A 19,790-nucleotide genomic window follows, 5' to 3' on the forward strand; every position below is an offset into this window, starting at 1 on the left:
TTGAAATCACGAACAAAAAGGATTGTTGTGATATCACACTTAGTTTCATTCTAATTGGTTGTTGCTTCTCATTCTGTGAGTTGGCGATTAGTTTGAGTTTCTGAATAGAAAGTATATTATAGTGCAACATATGTGCATTTCGAAAGTAGATCAAAGTAATGTCATAAAATTGCCGAACCAGAAACTTATCGGCTTAACCTGATTATTTCGACTGTAATGAGGAAATGCGATTGCTCCTAATGTAAACACTGCACACAGGAACTAATAATACCGAAAGCTGATTGTTTACCGTCGCTTAGTACGTGTATGTGTTAATACCTAGCACTCTCTGCGAGCTTCGGAATAATATAGCGTCTTCGGGAAAGACCACGCAAGACGGCGGCAGGGCTGAAATGAACTGTTTACTCAACGAATTGTTTAGATAAGGCTCCAAAACAATCGGTACCATTCATAAGCCCCCACGTATACAAAGCAAAGCACACATTAGCCGGATCCTAACGTAAGCAATACGTTGTAGCAACTATAAATTACTAATATAGTGGATGTACGTCAACTGTCTTGCATATGTACAACAACATCACTTGTCACGAGAAGCTAGACTACGGGGAGAGATAGCAAGGAGCACCCAGCAGTCCGAGTTTAATCAGTTCGCCTTCGCCCTACAAAACGGAGGTAGGGTGATGTATCATAGGTGGAGCAATTTAGCTCATTTGCATGTCGCATTATACGTTATCGTACAAGATTTACTTATATCAAAACAGTCTTGCTCTACAGTTCACAAAAATAATAATTTATGCCATATTCAACGTAAATTTATGTAAATAGGTCCTATTTTTTATCATAGAATTTGGGTGAATCATAAGTAGAAATAAAAAAAGTAAATAGGTCCGTGAGTGGACCTATTTAATTTTGAGACATCAGATGATTTATCGTTATAAACAACGTTTCCAGTATGCCAGATAAAACTAAATTTTGAAAAATTTCTGATCGCGCGTCAGACAAACCTCAGAATCTTCCAGATTTTTGTGAGCCAGATTTTTGCCAGATTTCATTCGCGTCATCTCACAAAAAAATTCATCATGGCGCGAGATGGGTGCATATTATGAGTATTCTTTTTGCCTTTCTCCTAGAAAGGTATAGCAATCACTGGAAAAACCAAAGGTATAAAAGTGGTCCCAATGGCCGAATGACATATACCACTCGACTTCTTTCGACGAACTGAGCATTTTCTGTATGTATGTATGTATGTGTGTATGTGTGTATATGTGTGTGTGTATGTGCAACTTTTTTTTCTCACTCACTTTTCTCAGAGATGGCTAGACCGATTTTCATAAAATTAATTGCAAATGAAAGGTCTAGTTGCGCCATAGGTTGCTATTGAATTTCATTGTAATCGGGTTTTTAGTTTAGAGGTCATGTATCAACATGTGAAAATCACGAAACATCAATATCTCAGAAACCACACAACCGATTTCAATAAAGCTGGTTTCAAATGATTGGGCTGTCCCCAGAACCCTTAACTTTTAAATTTCGTTATGATTGAACATATGGTTCAAAAGTTATGTAAAGAAAAGTTATCCTGAGGTTGTTTAAACTCACTCATTTTTCTCAGTGATGGCTGAACCGATTTTCACAAAATTAGTGTCAAATGAAAGGTCTAGTTGCCTCATAGGTTGCTATTGAATTTCATTGCAATCGGATTGTAACTGTGTCCGTTGTTCATAAAAATGTGAAATCACATAATGAAAGTAAACATATTGACTTTCTCCTAACGATCACTGGCTAATTAAAAGGTAGAAAAATGATTGAAATGGCCGAATGTCATATACTACTCAACTCAGTTCGACGAATCGAGCATTTTCTGCATATATGCATGTATAGGTGTATATGTTTGTGTGTGGGTGTGTACGTGTGTATGTGCACCTTTCTTTCGCACTCACTTTTCTCAGAGATGGTCTGACCGATTCTTTCTATCTTGGTGTCAAATGAAGGGTCTATTTGCCGCTTAGGTTGCTATTGAATTTCATTGTAATCAAACTTTTAGTTTTGGCGCTGCGTCAGAATGTGAAAAACGCTCTTATATCTCAGAAGCTATGAACATAGTTGAATTCAAATAAATAGGCTTTCAAACCCTTAAACAATGAATTTCATAATGTTTAAACATGTGGTTTGAAAGTTATAGAAAGAAACGAAACCCGCAGACTGTTTAAAACTATAGCTACGATAAAAATATGTGGCCTCAACATCATTTAAATTTGATGTTGTACTATTTCAATGTTTTCGGCCTTGCTCGGGATTGAAATTGAAATTAAAAGTCATTTCTATCATTTCACTTTTTGCCTTTCTCCTAGAAAGGTATAGCAATCACTGCAAAAACTAAAGGTATAAAAGTGCTCAAAAGGGCCGAATGTCGTATACCACTCGACTGAGTTCGACGAGCTGTGCGTTTTCTGCATGTGTGTGTGTAACGCTCTCCCAATCTCACTCGATTTTCTCAGAGATGGCTGAATCGATTTCAATGAAATCAATTGCAAATGAATGGTCTAGTTGCCCTATAAGATCCTATTGAATTTTATTGTAATCTGATTTCTAGTTTAGAGGTTATGTATCAAAATGTTAAAATCACGAAACATCAATATCCCAGAAACTACACAACCGATTTGAACAAAATTGGTTTCAAATGAACGGGCTACCTACAAACCCTCAACTTTTGAATTTTATGGAGATTGAACATATGGTTCAGAAGTTACAGAAAGAAACGTGTTTTGGAGACTGTTTAATCTCACTCATGTTTCTCAGAGATGGCTAGACCGATTTTCATAAAATCAGTGTCATATGGAAAGTCTTGTTGCCCCATAAGACCCTAATGATTTTTTTTGCGAACGGATTATTACTTTTCCTGTTATGTTTAGAAATGTGAAATACAATTATGAAAAGAAACATATTCTGATGACTACTTGGGCTCACTCACTTTTCTCAGAGATGGTTGACCCGATTTCCACAGAATTAGTATCAAATGAAACGTCTAGCTGCCTCATAACACCCTATTGAATTTTGCTGTAATCGGAATGTAACTTCGTCTGTAATGTATCGAAATGTGAAAATCACTAAACTTCATTATCTTAGAAACTACACAACAGATTTGAACAATATTGATATCGAATGAACGGGATAGTTAAGGGTTAACTGATAAATTATTATTGAACACGTGGTTTCAAAGTTTGGCTCCCCCATACGTTCCCTTTTCATTTGATTGTAATCAAACTTAAGCAACCGTTATGTTTTAATTTGTAAAACAACGAAAGTCTATTATCTCAAGTATTACACGACTTATTCGAACATAACTAGTGTCATACAAACGAGTCATCTCTCAAACTTACAAATAACAAACTTCATAAAAATTTGATATACTGTTCAAAAGTTTTGTAAAGAAAAGAAATTTAAAGACTATTCAACACTATAGCTGCTTTGATCGATATATATGGCCTCAACATGATTTAAATGTGGTATCGTACTATTTGAACGTTCCCGGTATCGCTCGTGATTAAATTGTTCGAAATAAAGAGTCATTTCTTATATTTCGCTATTTCTGAAGCACTAACATTACGTCAAATTTCATATTTTATACTTTAATTACAACATCAATATTTTAGAACCCAAAGAGTGAATATACTTTTTTGGATTTAAGCATTCATATATATCTATTTTTACAAATAATAAGTTTGAATGAGAAAGGCTGAGTCTGACCGCTAGGTGGATTAATTTAGGTTTTTTTTTTTGTTTAGACCATTCGACTCATTTTTAAATTCTTTTATGAGTTTTCATGTGGCTCTTAGTCATATTATGTGTAATTCGTTTACAAACAATATTTACGGTGTCTATCGTCTAAAACACCGAGATAGCATGGTACTGGTGAGTATTTAAATGTATTTCGGACGGGTCCACTCACGGCACATCACCCTACATCCCACAATGATGCGAACGTTGTCTAAATGGCTTTGCGGTAAGCGATAGTGCACTGATGCTTCTTTTTTCGAACGTCTATTTCTCCTTAGCAAGGAAACCAACGAGTAGAGGCTAACGATGGTAATGTGTGTGTGTATACGATATTGATATGAACAGACACGTAATCGCGCCGAGGCAGACAGTAATTATCTCCGGCCACGATAAACTGCTGTCATGCGCCGTTCTGTCAGATTGTGCAATTATCCCCTCCGATAATCGGGCAGCAATCAGTTGACCGTGATTTTTGATATGAGACACGGGTCTTGCTATTCTGCCAACATCATTCTGCTTATTTGTACCTACTTCAAAACTCCAAAATATTAATGCCTAATGAACATAGAAACTGATTTGGATCATTGCGTCAGTCATCCGCTTTCATAACGGCAATGGAACGTCGTAAATCTGATGACGATGATATCAAAGCCACCAGTCAGGAAAAGAGGACCGGAAGGATTACGATGGATTGTGCGGTATAAATATGCTGATATTTTTCCTCGAGTTGCGATGCTGGTCTAAGAGCCAGTATGTGCGAATCCATCAAATCTCTCGACTGTCAGTGGCGGTAGGATCGTAGATCGATTTTAATCTGACCTGCCTTTACAAGTGGCTACGAGTATTGCAAGTGAAGGGTGTTGCTTGGTCAAATCGAGACGAAACAGGAGTTTTGATTGTTGCTTTGCGAAATTATATCGAAAATTATTTTTAATCATCCAGCCGAAAATTAATTCTGAGGGTTCATTCAACAACATAGAAAAATTGGTCAAGCCCCGTTAAGATTCAAATTCAGAAAATCGAACAAAAGCAATTTCGAAGGAAACATCATAACTATGAAGCAACACGTGAGTTTGTGTGTTGTTGAGCACTACAAACGAAACAAAGATACATTCATTTGAAAATATTGTTTTATCGTGGTTATCGCCGCATCTATTTGATTGCTTCTTGTGATCGACAGTTTTCGGCCGATCGACAGTTTGTTCACAAGAAGCAATCATTTGAAAATATCGTAGAAAACATGAAAATTGTGAACGATCAACCTGAAGAGTCGTAAGACTAACTCAGATTTGCATACCAGTGAATCTTCTTAACATCTCTTTCACTTCACATGTTTGTTATAAATTAATTTTCGTAGCCAGAAATTGGGCCCGGCATTGTAGAATTTGAATTTCAATAAATTACAATTTTTAATTCAATTCATCAGAAAGACACGAGATAAATCGGCATGAAGTTGCTTCATGACTCCGAAAGTATTTTTCAATGACAATTTGTACATTTTCTTGTCCCACTCAGTACTAGGCATATCATACATTATTCTCAACAGTTACTCGAAAACTAAGAACCTATTTTTCCTCTTTTCATTACAGAACTTTAGCCTCGGTCCAATAACTTTTCACGCCCCTTTCGAAATCGCGCCTTAATCGAAGCGGGTGTCGGCACGCGTGGAAAGTGCGACGGCCACGAGCTGCGTGTTAGTGGTAAGTGGTAAATGTTTTGGTTATACCCTAAGGTTATACCTACTTGTTGTAAGTCGCACCAAGCCGAAGGAACGTGGCAACCTTCGGCGGATATCTGTTGGGGACTCGGTGCAAACTGCACGAAAAATAATTTTATGTTTGGGGAGAGGGAGAAAAATAACTCGAAAATCAATGCGTCTATCTGGCGGCACACTTGACACCGATATAAGCGCTCTCCGCAGCCGTCGAGCTGCAGTGGTCTTCGGGCATGGTTTTACGATGTAAAAGTCCATCCCTGCTTACTGTTGCGGTCAGTCCGAGAGGAGGTACCACAGGCAAAGAAAGTTTCTTCCGTGTCGAGTTTTTATTGCTCTGACCGTTCTGTTCGGACCGGTTGCGGTTATGCGGTCTCAGCTGTGAAAAAATTACAGCCTGCACGGAATAACTTCTAGAAGGTGGGCGAAGGTAAGCGGCGAAGGTTGTCTGGAATTCAGGAACAACTTCTCAGTTGTTACGTGCTGCTGACCCGATTGTTCCAGCTGTGATCTCACGCACACAACCATTCTTTGTCGTAGTTTGAATTCTGAAGATAAAGCTATCGAAAAATCTGTTATGCATTATTATTGTTTGGAAAACTTACTCGGACTGTTGAAGCAAATTTAATATGTTATATGCTTTGTTTACAGTACAAGGTTTTTTTTCGAAGGAGAGCTATTATGAGTTATTATTTTGGTTTGCATATTTACTATTTTAAGCATAATTTTAACAGATCTACTCAATACGAATCCTAAATTGTCTTTATAACCAATTATTGTTGTTTGTGGTTACTGTTTGAAAACTTAAATTTTTATTTTGTTGGGACAACATTTTCTACAATCCTTTTGTACAATTTAGTTGCAGAAAACATGCAAATGTTAGTTGGACCATTTTGGATTCGAACGAAACTCTGCACACATATTTGAATTAGCAAACTGTGTATTATCCGTGAGTGAAAAATCTTTTTCAGCCTCAAGAGTCATTTTCTAAAACAGCGTAAACAGTTGGCATAAGTTTTATTCAAAGCATTGTAGTAGCTCGGAAACCTTTGGTTGTACAGAAAACCGTACTGAGAATGAAGATACTAATAATGGTTACTAAAAAATACACCAAAATTATTTACAAACAACAATTTACAAACAAAATTATTTACTTCCAAATAATAAATAAACACTGAATTTCAATTTACAGAAAAAATTGTTTTTTATTCTTGATTTTTGTTTTCAAAGAAACCTGAGGTTATTGCAAAATTTTAGGCAAAAAGTCCCGGATGGAGAAATGAAAAATAAATTTTTATTGAAGGTTAAACATGTAAAAAAATTCAGTTTTAACATTTTTCAAAACATTTATATCCTAATGATTTTAAAAGATTTGGCAAGACATTTCCAATCGAAAAGCTCACAATGATTAACTTTCCAAATGTATCCATTTTCAATTTATTTTAAATTTAAGTTTGGAAAGATAGAAAATCAACACTAAATATCAATATAAAAATGAGCTGAATTTCCCTTGAAATTTATTCTTTATTCAAACTTGATATTATTTCATAACTACTGGTGAAAAGTTCAGCATGGAGAAATGTGGGACAAATTTTTACCTTAAAGATAAGTTTTAAAGTTTTTTTTTTCCAATACAGTCATATCTCGATATAAGGTAACCTCGACATAAGACAACCTCGATATAACGTAACTCGATATAACGTAACTTTTTAAGATGTATTGAAATTGAAAATAAATGATACAGCAACTGTTTTTAGGCTATAAATTGCTTCAAAAAATGTTTGTAGTAAGTTTTGAAACCAGTGAAACCGATACGAAAATTGTCCGAAATGGGCATAAGGAAGATTTAAAAATACTAATAGGTGATGGGAAATAGGTTTTCACGCATCTTTGAGTAACCTGTTGTATCAATTAAAAAAATATTTTATTTTGCTTCTGAAAATATTTCTAAATGGGCATAAGAAAGGTTTAGAATTACTGATAGGTTATGGAAAATAGGTTTTCGCGCATCTTTGAGTAACCAGTAACATTCTTGCATAAAATTAAATTTTTTTGCTTCGATATAACGTAACGAAAATAAAAATAAAGTTGCCTTACATCGAGGTATGACTGTATAAACTTTTTTGAGAAAAATCCAATGATAAAATATGATTGTAATAGAGAATTCATACATAAATCTGTTTTTGAGGTATTCAGAACTTAGGTTGGGAAATTCAAGCTTTTTATGAAAATACACTTTTTTCGTAGGTCGTGGTTTTCCAGCAACAAGCATAGACTCACTGGAATGTATGAACAATATCACACAATTCTATTCTACTTACCTTACCAATCAGACAAGAGCCGTGGTGGCTCGTGCTGTATCAAGAAGTTGTCGCCATGTTGCTCGGTTTTGGACTGCGTTTCGCCAGTTTCCCAGGTGTCTCATCAGCCGCAAGCCTCCTCCGATCTGGTTGAGCACGCTGCGCCACTCTGTTTCTGGTAGCGGAAGGTTTGCTGAACAGAAATGATTTCACAGAGTTGACGTCCGGCACCCTCACGACATGACCGGCCCACCGTAACCTATTGACTTTCGCCAGGTGTGCAATGGGGATCTCTCCAAGCAGCACGTGCAGCTCATGGTTCATGCACCGTTGCCATTCTCCGTCATCCGTGTGTACTCCTGCATAAATAGTCCGCAGCACATTCCGTTCGAAAACTCCAAGAGCGTTAAGGTCCTCCGCGAGAAGCGTTGTTAGTTTGTTACGATGTCAAAGTCATCCGCGAATCCCAGAAGCTAAACAGACCTTGTGAAAATCGAGCCCCTCGTGTCGATGCTCTCCCTTTGGATCACACCCTCAAGGGTGATGTTAGAAAAGTCCATTACCTTATATTGACCCGCTGCGAGATTCAAAAGGGCTCGAAAGTATCCTAGAAACACGCACGTAGCACATTACTTGCGCCGTGGTGGCCTTGATCAGTCGAGCCAGTTTATCTGGAATGATCTGCCATTGCTGCTCTCGATCGATGAAGATATAATGTGCGGGCACGTTGTACTCGCGAAATTTCTGAAAGATCTGTCGGATTGAGAAGATCTGGTCCGTGAAGGCACGGGCTCACATGGAGTCTGCTTGGTAATGGCCCACGAGCTTCCTGGTTGGAGGTGATAGACGACGGAACAAGATCTGTGAGCGTATTTTGCAGGCGGCATTGATAATCGCTATACCGCGGTAGTTGCGGCACTCCGCTCTTCGTGTAGATGGAGCAGACGACATCCTCCATCAATTCGTGTGGCAGTTTCTCCTCCTCCCAAATTCAGGGAATGTTTGTTTATTGTTTCTCGTCTTCGAATAAAAATCGTACAGACTAATCATAGCTTATTCTAATTTCTAATTCTATTTTTAAAAGCCGTTTTCGTCATACCCAGTTCATGGAGGTCACTGACATCGTTATATGCTTTCAGACATGCATTATATGCACTATCACGTCCGTAACTAGTTCTTCGGAAAGGTAAATTAATCGTGGGATAACTTCGGAGGGCTCGCGGGGGTACATTAAAATTGATGTGTCTTAACAGTTCTGGACAGTCAATAACATTTTCTATTATGTCGAAAATAAACGTTCTCTGCAGCTTGATTCGACGGGCTGCGAGAGTTTCTAAATTAAGAAGCATGCAACGCGCGGTGTAGTCAGGTAAATTCACCGGATCATTCCACGGTAGTTGGCGTAAAGCATACCGAATGAACTGCTTTTGTATCCGCTCTAATTTCACGGCGTGCGCTAGTTGGTATGGTGCCCAGACTTGAACTGCATACTCAAGGATGCTCCGAACCAATGCACAGAAGAGGGTTTTTAGAGTGTATACATCAGTGAAATGGCGCGACTGCCTTCGAATGAGTCCGAGCACTGCAAACGCTTTGGCTGCAATGATTGAGACATGATCATGAAATCGGAGTTTAGAGTCTATTGTGACTCCTAGATCGCGAACAGAAGTGACCCGCTCCAGGACGTTACCATCGATGTAATATGTATGGTTTACAGAGTCAGAGCGTCTTGTGAATGAGACAATTTTGCACTTCGCTGCGTTCATTTTCATGCCATTTTGTGAACACCATAGCGAAAGTTCGTTGATGTCGTCTTGCAAAGCCAGACAGTCCAGAGGTGCCGATACTACTCTATAGAATTTGAGGTCATCAGCAAACATCTGCTTCTGGGACTTCAGTCTAGTGCATATGTCGTTTACAAACAAGACAAATATAAGCGGACCCAGTACGCTTCCCTGTGGGACACCAGACGTGAGGACGAACTCTTTGGAACACACGGAGTTCACGCAGACTGAGGCTTTACGGGTAGTGAGGTATGAGTGTAGCCATTCGGTGATGTGCTCTGGAAACCCCATACGTTTAAGTTTTTCGATGGCATAATCGTGTGGTACAATATCAAAAGCCTTAGAGAAATCGACATAGACAGCATCGACTTGTTTTCTGTTCTCAATTTCAGGAAATAGTGCGTTTGTATAACACATCAGGTTGGAGGTTGTGGACCTTTGTTGCACAAACCCGTGTTGGTATTCTGATATAAGCGGTCGTGCTACTCTATATAGCAAGACATGAACTAGCGACTCGAATATCTTCGCAAGTGAGCATAGTATTGATATGCCACGATAATTGTTGACGTGGTGAATATTGCCAGTTTTGAGAATCGGTACAATGCGTGCGGTTTTCCAGACCGTTGGAAAGACCTTCGAAGAGAGCGATAAGTTGAAGAGGCATGAAACAGGATGAGCCAGTGATGCTGCGCAATTTTTGAGAAGTAGAGGCGGAAGCCCGTCCGCCCCAGCGCCTTTTGTGGTGTCGACATTTTCCAGTGCTTTTCGAACCTCTCCAATCGAAAACCTTATTTCTGGTAGACTTATGTCATACGAATTTACACTCTGGAAGCATTCGGGACGTATCGCAGGGGACGATGTACTATAGACACTTTGGAAGAAGTCGGAAAATAATTCAACAGCTTCATCAGCCGTATTTGAGGTTTTACTCGCATGTTGTAAACTGGACGGTATTCTAGGGCCAGCCTTAAGTGACTTTACATATTTCCAGAAAGAGGCCGGATTTTGCCTTAGGTTTTGTTGTACATTTTGCAAATACGCCCTGTGAGTATCAGCAAGAAGATTCTTATACGTAGCTTCCATATTCCGAAGCACCCTACGGTTTTCTTGGGTTTTCGACTTGAAGAAGCTTTTTCTCATTTTACGAAGCATGTTCCTTGAGTGGCGAAGTTGCTGCGCTCTAGCCAGCGCCTATCTTCCATGTTTGAAGAGCACGCTCGGCAATTCGTCTTTGCCTGCGGCCTAGTTGTTATTCAACTTCCGGATCTGACAAAGAACTTCATGGACATTGGAGGCTGGTACGCGCTCAGCTGCTGCTGGTGCTCCTAGGTCAGTTCCAGCTCCGCTTCTGTTTACTGTTTCGCCATTCAGGTCGCGTCGCACGCGTCGTTGCGGCACATAGCATCTGCGAGACTGTGAGTCATAGAACTTCCGCGTGACACTGGCTCGGTAAAGCTGCTCCAGCTCCTCATGTTCACGATTCTCTTGCTGGCGCTTCTTCGTCTGAGAATTGTGGTCATGTCGTTCTGTGCCCGTTTGTAGTTGGCCTTGTTCTCTCTCGTTGACCTGGCCATGTGTATCGCCCTTCCCGTCATATTAGTCGTTTCTTTCCCGATAGCTGTACGAATGCTGCACAAGCCGCCCTCGACAGGCAGTGTACCATGCCCCTCCGCCGTGGGTAGTACTGCTTCGAGCTGTTGAGCGTATTTCTCCGCAGTCTGGGGGTCCCGGAGCTGCTTGATGTTGAGCCGCGGGGTTCGACGATGTCATGCGTGGTATACGGTCAACAGTTTTGAGCACAAAGATACCGCAACTAGGTAGTGGTCCGATCCAATATCCGCTCTACCATTATTGGTGCGTACGTTTGTAATGCCTGAGAAAAACCGGCCGTCGATGAGAATATGATCAATTTGGCGTGCCGTGCTGTACGTTGGTCAGGGGATCTCCAGGTGGTTTTGTGGACGTCCTTTCGAGAAAAGAAGGTACTTCTTGTAAGTTCTCAGGAAGCTGCGAAATTGACGCATCATTGGCCGTTGTTGTCGTTCATCACGGCCGTGCGGGACGATCCCCGGCTTGTATATGTCTTTCGTGCCGATCTGAGCGGTCATGTCCCTGATGACGATCTTGATATCTCTAAGCCAGCAGTTATCATAGAGTTTTTCCAGCTGTGCCTCTGGTGGTACTGTGCCCCGCGGCCCCAAATCCTCCATACCTCCTCTTCTTTCCGGCAAAGCTTCAGGAACGCAACGATGTCGATGTGTCGAGGTTCTAGCTGACTCAGCAGAATTAGGCTGCCACCTGGGGCGTTCAGCGATCTACAGTTCCATATGCCGAGCTTCCAATCGTCGTCCTTATTTCGTCGCCTAAATCGTTGCCGATTGTTACGCTTCATATTCAATTCTTCATTGTTCGTAGTATTTCAATTCTTCAGCATGCTGCCTCACTAGGACGGCGCATGTCTAGTCTCGCGACGGTGTTGCCTTCTTGGGTGTAGCTGGCGAGACACCGCGTTTCATATTTCAGCCGTCCACTTCGGATCAGACGCTGTTTGAGCCGCCGCTAACATAGGAATAGATACTCAGGCCAGCTGCCCTCTTAGAAGAACAGCTTCCTCTTTCATGTCAGCACACGACCAAGTTCCAATCGGTTCACTGATCTTTCCTTGGTTGTTCGTATCCCAACCGGTACCACGTGGAGGTAGGGATGGGAGTTGCTGGGTATTCTGCTTTGGACCACACTGGGATCTATTTTATTCCAAATAGTACGAGTGTATTGCTGGTACGCACTGCCTAGCCATATACCAAGCACACAATTCATTCACTGACAGCAAAAAAAATGGTTACACTACTGTGTACTGTGTACTGTGCTATAAATGAAAAAAAAAAAGACAAGAACTTCTGAAGTCTTGTTGAGTGTAACATTCGCTCATACTAGAAATTTTCCGAACACCCCTTGAATTTGAAGTTATGGTTAAAATACGGGTTTTTCGACCCTAGCGCTCACATTTTTTTACTTAGTCGTTTTTCCACCAATTTCCAATATTTCAATAGTTTTGGAGAGAAAAAAGGAGCTTTCAAAATATATACAGGTTTGTACTAATGTCACTAAACCATGTAGGTAGAGTTATTTGTGTTTTAATCTATTTCTTTGTATTATTTCACGTAATTTTTCAACTTAACCTGAAATTTGCCACCTGTTTTTGTAAGAAAAATACTACAAATACACTGGAACTTTGAAAGCATATTCAACAACGGATCAAAAAATGGGTTTTGTGAAAATCGATTATAATTTGTGAGCTACATATTTTTTTAAGGAAAAAAGAATTTTTGGCTTTCATCGCACATATATTTCACGGTGCTACAAATGGATACAAAATGCAAGAACTTCTGATGTGGTTGTAGCTCTAGTCAAGTATTACTGTGTTTTCAAATACTATACCCACAAATTCTACGTTTTGTCCAGAACCTCGGTCGATTTTCAACCAATTCTTTATATTTTGACCGTTTCGGAAAAGCTAAAACTAAACTAACTGGGGTCCGAATATAAACTCTGAGATTAGTTATGCTGTCGTTTGTGAGAACCGCGCACGGTTTTCGAAGGTGGAAAAAGCACTTTTAGTACTATTGATCGGTGAGGAACAAGATGAGCAAAACAGGAACAAGACGAGGATTGCAAGCGACGAGCAAGCTGTGGAGTGTGAAAGGCGATTAGCGAGCTGAAAAACGGCAGGGTCGCTGGGAAGAATGGTATCCCAGCCAAACTTCTGAAAGTGGGAAGCAAGCGGCTGGGTAGGACTAGCTAGAGCTCTACCAGGACCTGTGATCACTTAGAAATGAAACACACGAAGTCCTGTACGCGAACATTACATTCGCGGAATCACCTCTTTTGGATGATAGATAAAGATGATTGATTTTATTAAGTTACAATTTTGCTTAAATATTAACCTGTGTAACTCATCTAGCGGTTCTATTCTAACCTATAGTATTTATTACCCTGTTTCGTTTTCGAGTTGAATTTTAGTACATATATTCGACTATTTGCTGAGAACATTAGGGCGCGTGCAAGAGCGCGTATTTACTCTGAACCGCGCGCATTTACTCAGAACCGCGCGCAACCGTGAGCGACCGTGAGTGGCGCTGTGAGTGACGTTGTGCCTCCGGCTTCTGTTTTGATTATAGTTAAATTGAAAAAAGGTATACATGGTGTGGCTTGCTCGTTAGGATATTTACATTTCGTTAGCCACCGATCGTTCGACGCTTTATAACTAGGACGCGTGGTTATTGATTTTCAACGACTCATAATAAGGATGTTTTGTTCTGTTCGGTTGAGTTTATAATACAGAAAATGCCTTGATGTCGTTCTGTTCAGCCAACAATTCATAATAAGGAATGCTCCAGAATGCTATGTTATTGCAAGGTGTTTCCTGCGAGTTTAGTGAACTCTGTGGCAAGCTAATGCTCTAGTTCATGTTAAAATTGTATTGACTCTCTACAGTATTGAGTAAGCTCGGAAGCAAACTATGGTTCCTAGCCTGAATTCTGATACATCGTGACGGAACATTGGGTAATCTTCGCGGGGTGTGACGTCACAGCTGTACGAGGCAATCCACCAGATATGGGCGGATGAACAAATGCCGAACAACCGGTTGAAAGTCTGTATATGCCCATTCCCCTCGGTTGCACTTTACGAACATGGAGCATGGACACCAAAGTAAGCTGATCGACGAGTGCTGGAAGTTTTTGAGAGCCAAAACTATCTTCAACAAAGAACCAGGAAGAGGCCATCGACTCCGTGGTAGACCAGCAAAGTAAAGTGAAGTTAGTCTACTCGTCCTTCAATAAAATACATTATAAGCTGTAAAATAATGCAGGAAACAATATTTTTCAAGAGTGCAGTGCAATATTCCTTTATTTTGAAAACATTGCTACGAAGTGAAGGGAGAGAAGTGCTGCGTGTAAGTACACTGGTCACATACACTACTCATGCAGGAGGTTATTTACATACATGTTGGGCTCAGTTCTGAACCATAGTTTTTGAAAGATTCCTCGGTAGCGTTACGTACGTCTGCAGTATGTAGTGATACTAAGTAGTTGCACTGTTTGTTGCCACCTAAATCAAATCGACCATCGTTGAGCCGTAATGCGGTTTCCTAGGTGATTTTTTTCCGGCAATAGTCACGCTTGACTGGTAGTGAGCGATAGCTTCTTTTGACAACGATTAGATCGTGGAGATACATGCTTGACATTGTTCTCCCACCAGTGCAAGTGCTTTTCCTCACGAGATTGTTCTGCTCCGGGAAGTACAAGTGTATTAAGCATCCAAACAAACCTTTCCAATAATCAGGGTACATTCATTCTGTTAAAAACGTATTCAAACTGCATCAAGAAACCAATGTCTTGAAAAGAGCCTGTTTATGTTCGAATTGTAGTTGTAAAACCTTTCTTCAAAAGCGTAGGCTGAAACAAATCGAACTTGGAAGCTGATTCAGCCCGGTGCGCGATGGTGGACCAGGAAAAGACCTCGACCGCGGCGAATGTGTAAAAGTGCCTGATATACCCCTTTCTTCATAGAGGGCAGGTTCCGATGAAAGTTTTTTTTTCACTCTTTCCAAACGTTGCTCAAATGTGGTGAACAACAAGATTTACTCTCGTTTGGTTACAACCGCCCCGTTGCGGAGTACTGGAACTGCGCTGCCGCCTGGGATGGGAGGAAATAACGACAACAGTGATGTTGCCATTTATGGTCATAATGAGCGTAGTCTGAGCGGAACGACTTGGCCGGTTCCGAATTTACAATTGAAAGTTGAGCTGCGTACTTGAGGAGAGTGAATTGATATTCATTGTAAGTGGTATAGGTTAAAGAAATTATTTTCATTTTCATTGATTCAAAGAAACGCGGTGTGCTTTATGGCGAGGAAAACAATACACGGTACCAGTTTATGGTTCGATGTTGGGATTAATGGTAGCGATATTTGAGCTCATTAAAGGATTGGAAATTGAAATCATCATTGTGATTTTTTGATTCACGGTTCGAGTGATGTTAATATTCACTTTGTTGTTTTTATCGGCAAATGGTTGAAATTCGCAAAAAAAACGCCCTGATCAATATCAATGAAATGCGAAATAAGTTCTACATGTCATAATCTATTCAACATCATTTCAAATTGAGTAGGAAGTTTTCCAACCTAAACTGAATTCCTTTCCAATTAGGAATTAGTTATAATGATGATAGATGTGATATGCAGAGAGTAACCAACAATTCAGTTCTGTTCTATGACGATCATTATAAAATCCGCTGTAATGCTCAATGATGACCGTAAACAAACTAATTTTCATCCCGGAAGCCATTCGTCATTGCTGCATAGCGCTTACATTGCCGTGATTGAATTTCATTTGTATATACTCGTGCAACCCGTACAACTGGTTGTTGGTTTGCCGATGCAGTCTGCCAAATTGATTAATATGTTCGATCTGCAGTCGTGAACAGCAATTTCTTTGCTTAACTACGGCGACTCTAGAGCAATGAATTACAAACTTACATAAATATTTGTTACAAGATCTTCGGTTTCACGGAATGTAATTGTAAGGGTCTAATTAATTAGCTTTTTAATAAAAAGCTTGCAATTTATCTGCTAATGCATTATTAAAACTCAAATACTTTTCCACTTGTATGTCGATTGGTTATTATTGAGTAGTGCTTTTACACAGTTCACAGAAGCTAGCTAAAGTTGTTATAGTTTTCTTCATATTGAAATTCCTGAAACACGCAGAAATTTGACGTTATGACCTTTGAGCGTAACATGACGAACGCAAAACTGGCAAAAATCTGACTCTTAAAAATTCTGAGGCCAGTTTGTCTGTCGCGTGATCAGAAATCGGGCAAAGTTTTAGCAAATTTTACGTAAACCAAATCATGCTCCACGCTATTCTGTTTCCATCCATTCGACAACACTTTCGCGACACGCACGAATGGGATAACGGCATGTGGGCCGCAATAGTTACCACCACCAAACGCACGTGTGCAAGTCCTTTGCCGTTGAACCATTCAGTTTTTTTTCGCATTCCTGTGCTCCCACTGGATTTGCCCGGCTGCTGCCAACTCGGCAAGTCAAACTGAAGCAATAGGCAAAAGTCATCGCACTACCGCCCTTGGCGTCCATCCTTTACCCCGAAGTGGTGGTGAACCGGATTGACAGCGCCAACGAGGAAGCAACAAGTTTCGAGAATCGAGAGGATGGGATGAGCCACCGTCGCACAGTGGTCTGGAACTGCATAAAGTCGGAAAAAAGTCAATTTTTTAACTTAATGCATCGAGCAAGCCCTATTCGGGAATAATTTCTTCAGAGTTTAAGCTAGTGAAAAATCATCAGAATGTTGGGATGATTGATGTTGTCATACATTTAACTTAGTTGAGAAAGTTGGCTTTTTGTGCACTCACGACTTGTCTATTTTTACGTTGTTTACTCAGGTGATTTATTACAGAATGCAGAAGTAGTAATGAATGTTACAATAGTGTCAAATTGATTATATGGCCTTGTTCTAGCATTCTAACAACTTAGGATATCCTTTTTAGAGTTGTTTCATGACAATAAGCCCTCCACAAAATAAGTATAAAATAATACTTGGCACTCCAACTTCGTGTAGAGTTTTAAATGGTATCCCCGCCGATACCCGCACTCATTCAAAGACTATAATGTTCCCTCGTGTTCATAGAGACAGGAACAAAAAAGTTTTCTGGGCAATTTTCGCCGAAACGTTCACAATATTAAAAACAAAAACGAGCGTGCGACGCGCAAGCGGACATTTTTTAGCAAGCAATGTTAGCTTAGAACGCCACTCATAAAATTAAAATTCAAACTACCTAAATGTTGAAAGCCGTTACGCATACCTTAACTTTGTTTGATATACCTGGATCGTGAAGTTCGAGATTTTCCGGGGTTTTCTTCTTCAACATGCTATAAGTAGCCGTACATCAAGTTTTTTGAGATTATTTGCTAAATTTCTCAAAAAATACATCAGGTACAAACTTCATATCCAAGAAAGAGTTTCTCAAAATACTATTCTCTACAAACTTCCTTTAGACATTATCATTCTATTTTGCTTCCTTGAGGAATTAGTGACAGCGCCGCCCTAGCGGTGAAATTTTGAACTATATAGCCATTACCAAAAGTTGACCAATGCTTTCACGATCAACTTTCGAGAAGACATCGTTCATATAGGAGGCAACCCTGAGAAGTTATTAATTTCGCCCTGATTTCAGTTCTTTCCGACTACTGTGCGTCGCCGTCATCATCATCATCATCATCATCATCATCATCATCATCATCATCATCATCAACACCATCGCCACAATCAACGGGAACGTGTTTTGCGTCGTGACGTTCCTTCTTTATGTTCGATTGCATTTTGCCGCGACTGAAAGGCACCAAATGTTTTTCTTAAGCGAAGAACTGGTTTCGGGAATCGTGCGCCTTCGGTATGGCGATGTGAGTTGTGAGCAGTATATCTTGGTAGAATATTATCTTCACGAATCGCAAGACAAGGCGAAAACCCGGACAACCGTCAAAGTCACTAAAGGTTGCGCTTGCCGTCGAGGTTTTGGTAGGTCGTGCTTTCGCTTCGCATCGACCTACAGTTGTACAGATGAACGATAAAGAACAAAAGTCAAGGTTTTTAGTAGTGTGTGGATGAACTTGAACTTTCAAGGCAATATGTATTATTTTATTAAGTTTCGTTTAGAACATGACTAGTGATTTCACTTCAGTCGAGAAACGTTACCTTCATGTACACCGCATGTGCAACGGAAAAATAACAGTTAGAAGCACCGCGGCACAATATTTATCGATTGCTTCCAAGTGGCCCCGCGAGACCCAAGAGTTATTCAACCCGCAAAAATATACATATGCTTATGTAGACATCATCATCGAGCAGCATCAATATCTGTCGGTACCCGGCGGCAGCGAATTTCGTCTTTCGCAAGTGCACTAAAGAGTCTACTCTCTTCCGCAGTACCGACATGGGTGTTGTGCTAGGTAGGTACAAACGTTACAAAAATAAACCTGACTTATTGATTTTTGTTCCAACAGCCTTGGCTGGCTGTATGCGGTTTTTCTTGCTATTCTGCGGCTTAGTGTATGAGCTAAGAACCGCAATCAGCGCTCGGTATGAGTAATAGCACTTGGTAATTTGCGGTGTGTGTTTCCGTTCCATTTGGTAACCCTTGCCCGTCTCATCCGTTTCTTATTCGGCTAAATCTTATGTTGGATTACTGATTTTTTACTAGCTTGGTATAATGTGTTTTGATCATAGTACCAATTATCATCGAACAGTTTTTACATTTAGAAAAATCGTTTTTGACGTGATAAAATATTTGACGCAATTTACAGCTTTTACGTAAATAAAGTGCTGCGCTACCAGGCCATGAGCAGTCTGTCCTAATAAATGGCGATTAGACGGAGCAGTACAAAATACGTGGGCAGTCTCAAAAGCCTTTCGCGTAATACATAGAAGTTGGTTACATAAAACAGAAATTCTGACGTAGGACAAGAAAGGCGTCCAAATATGTGGATGCAAAATTAAACCATAAAAAAAATAACTGAAAAGATTTTGGACAATTTTCTATCAGAAAACCGGTAAATGTAGTGTAATGGAGAGTTTTTCGCCAGAGTTTTCTGAAATCCTAAAATTATCTCCGCGGATGGAGAAAAACTCACATTTATAGTAGTTTTTTTCTGACAGGGTGCAAGTTTTTTACATACACTTTATTCAAAGCTACTAGCTCAGAAATCGATGGCTGTATATAAAAACTGTCGAGATTTAGAGAACTAATAATGTTTTGTAAGAACTTTATACTGATAAAAATGTTTTGACGTAGAACTATGTCTCTAAGGAAGTTCCGCTATTGGGATGTAAAATGGAAATATAAAAACGGAAAAGAGGACTACATTGTACCCTTCCCAAATGCGTATTACTTGGTGAGTTTTCAACCTTTGTTTCCTTTGTTCTTATCTGCTTCCATCCGACCGGAACAGATTTTTTTCGCCCAGCCGCACAGTTGCATTTTCTGTTGTCTGCTTCTTTCCGATACGAGATTGTCCCCCGCCGCACAGTAGCAACATGCAACATTCAACACAAAACATGTTCGAAAATAACACAGTGCAGCAAAAATTGACTTTTTTTTCTGCCTTGGTTTCTATACACATTTTTTTTTGTGTAT

At 40.0% G+C, this 19,790-nt stretch overlaps 1 protein-coding gene across 10 annotated transcripts in view; it reads left to right on the top strand.

Annotated features, from left to right (window-relative positions):
- Nucleotides 1–19,790, top strand: part of LOC129723171 (protein FAM107B) — a 131,712-nt gene that overhangs the window by 57,842 nt on the left and 54,080 nt on the right. For all 10 annotated transcript variants that reach the window (XM_055677214.1, XM_055677268.1, XM_055677236.1 and 7 more), the window contains one exon: nucleotides 5,367–5,477. The gene's annotated coding sequence lies outside the window, so the exon portion shown is untranslated. The remainder of the gene's footprint in view (nucleotides 1–5,366; nucleotides 5,478–19,790) is intronic.

Source organism: Wyeomyia smithii, chromosome 1, assembly GCF_029784165.1.
Source record: "Wyeomyia smithii strain HCP4-BCI-WySm-NY-G18 chromosome 1, ASM2978416v1, whole genome shotgun sequence".
Taxonomy (NCBI): Eukaryota; Metazoa; Arthropoda; class Insecta; order Diptera; family Culicidae; genus Wyeomyia; species Wyeomyia smithii.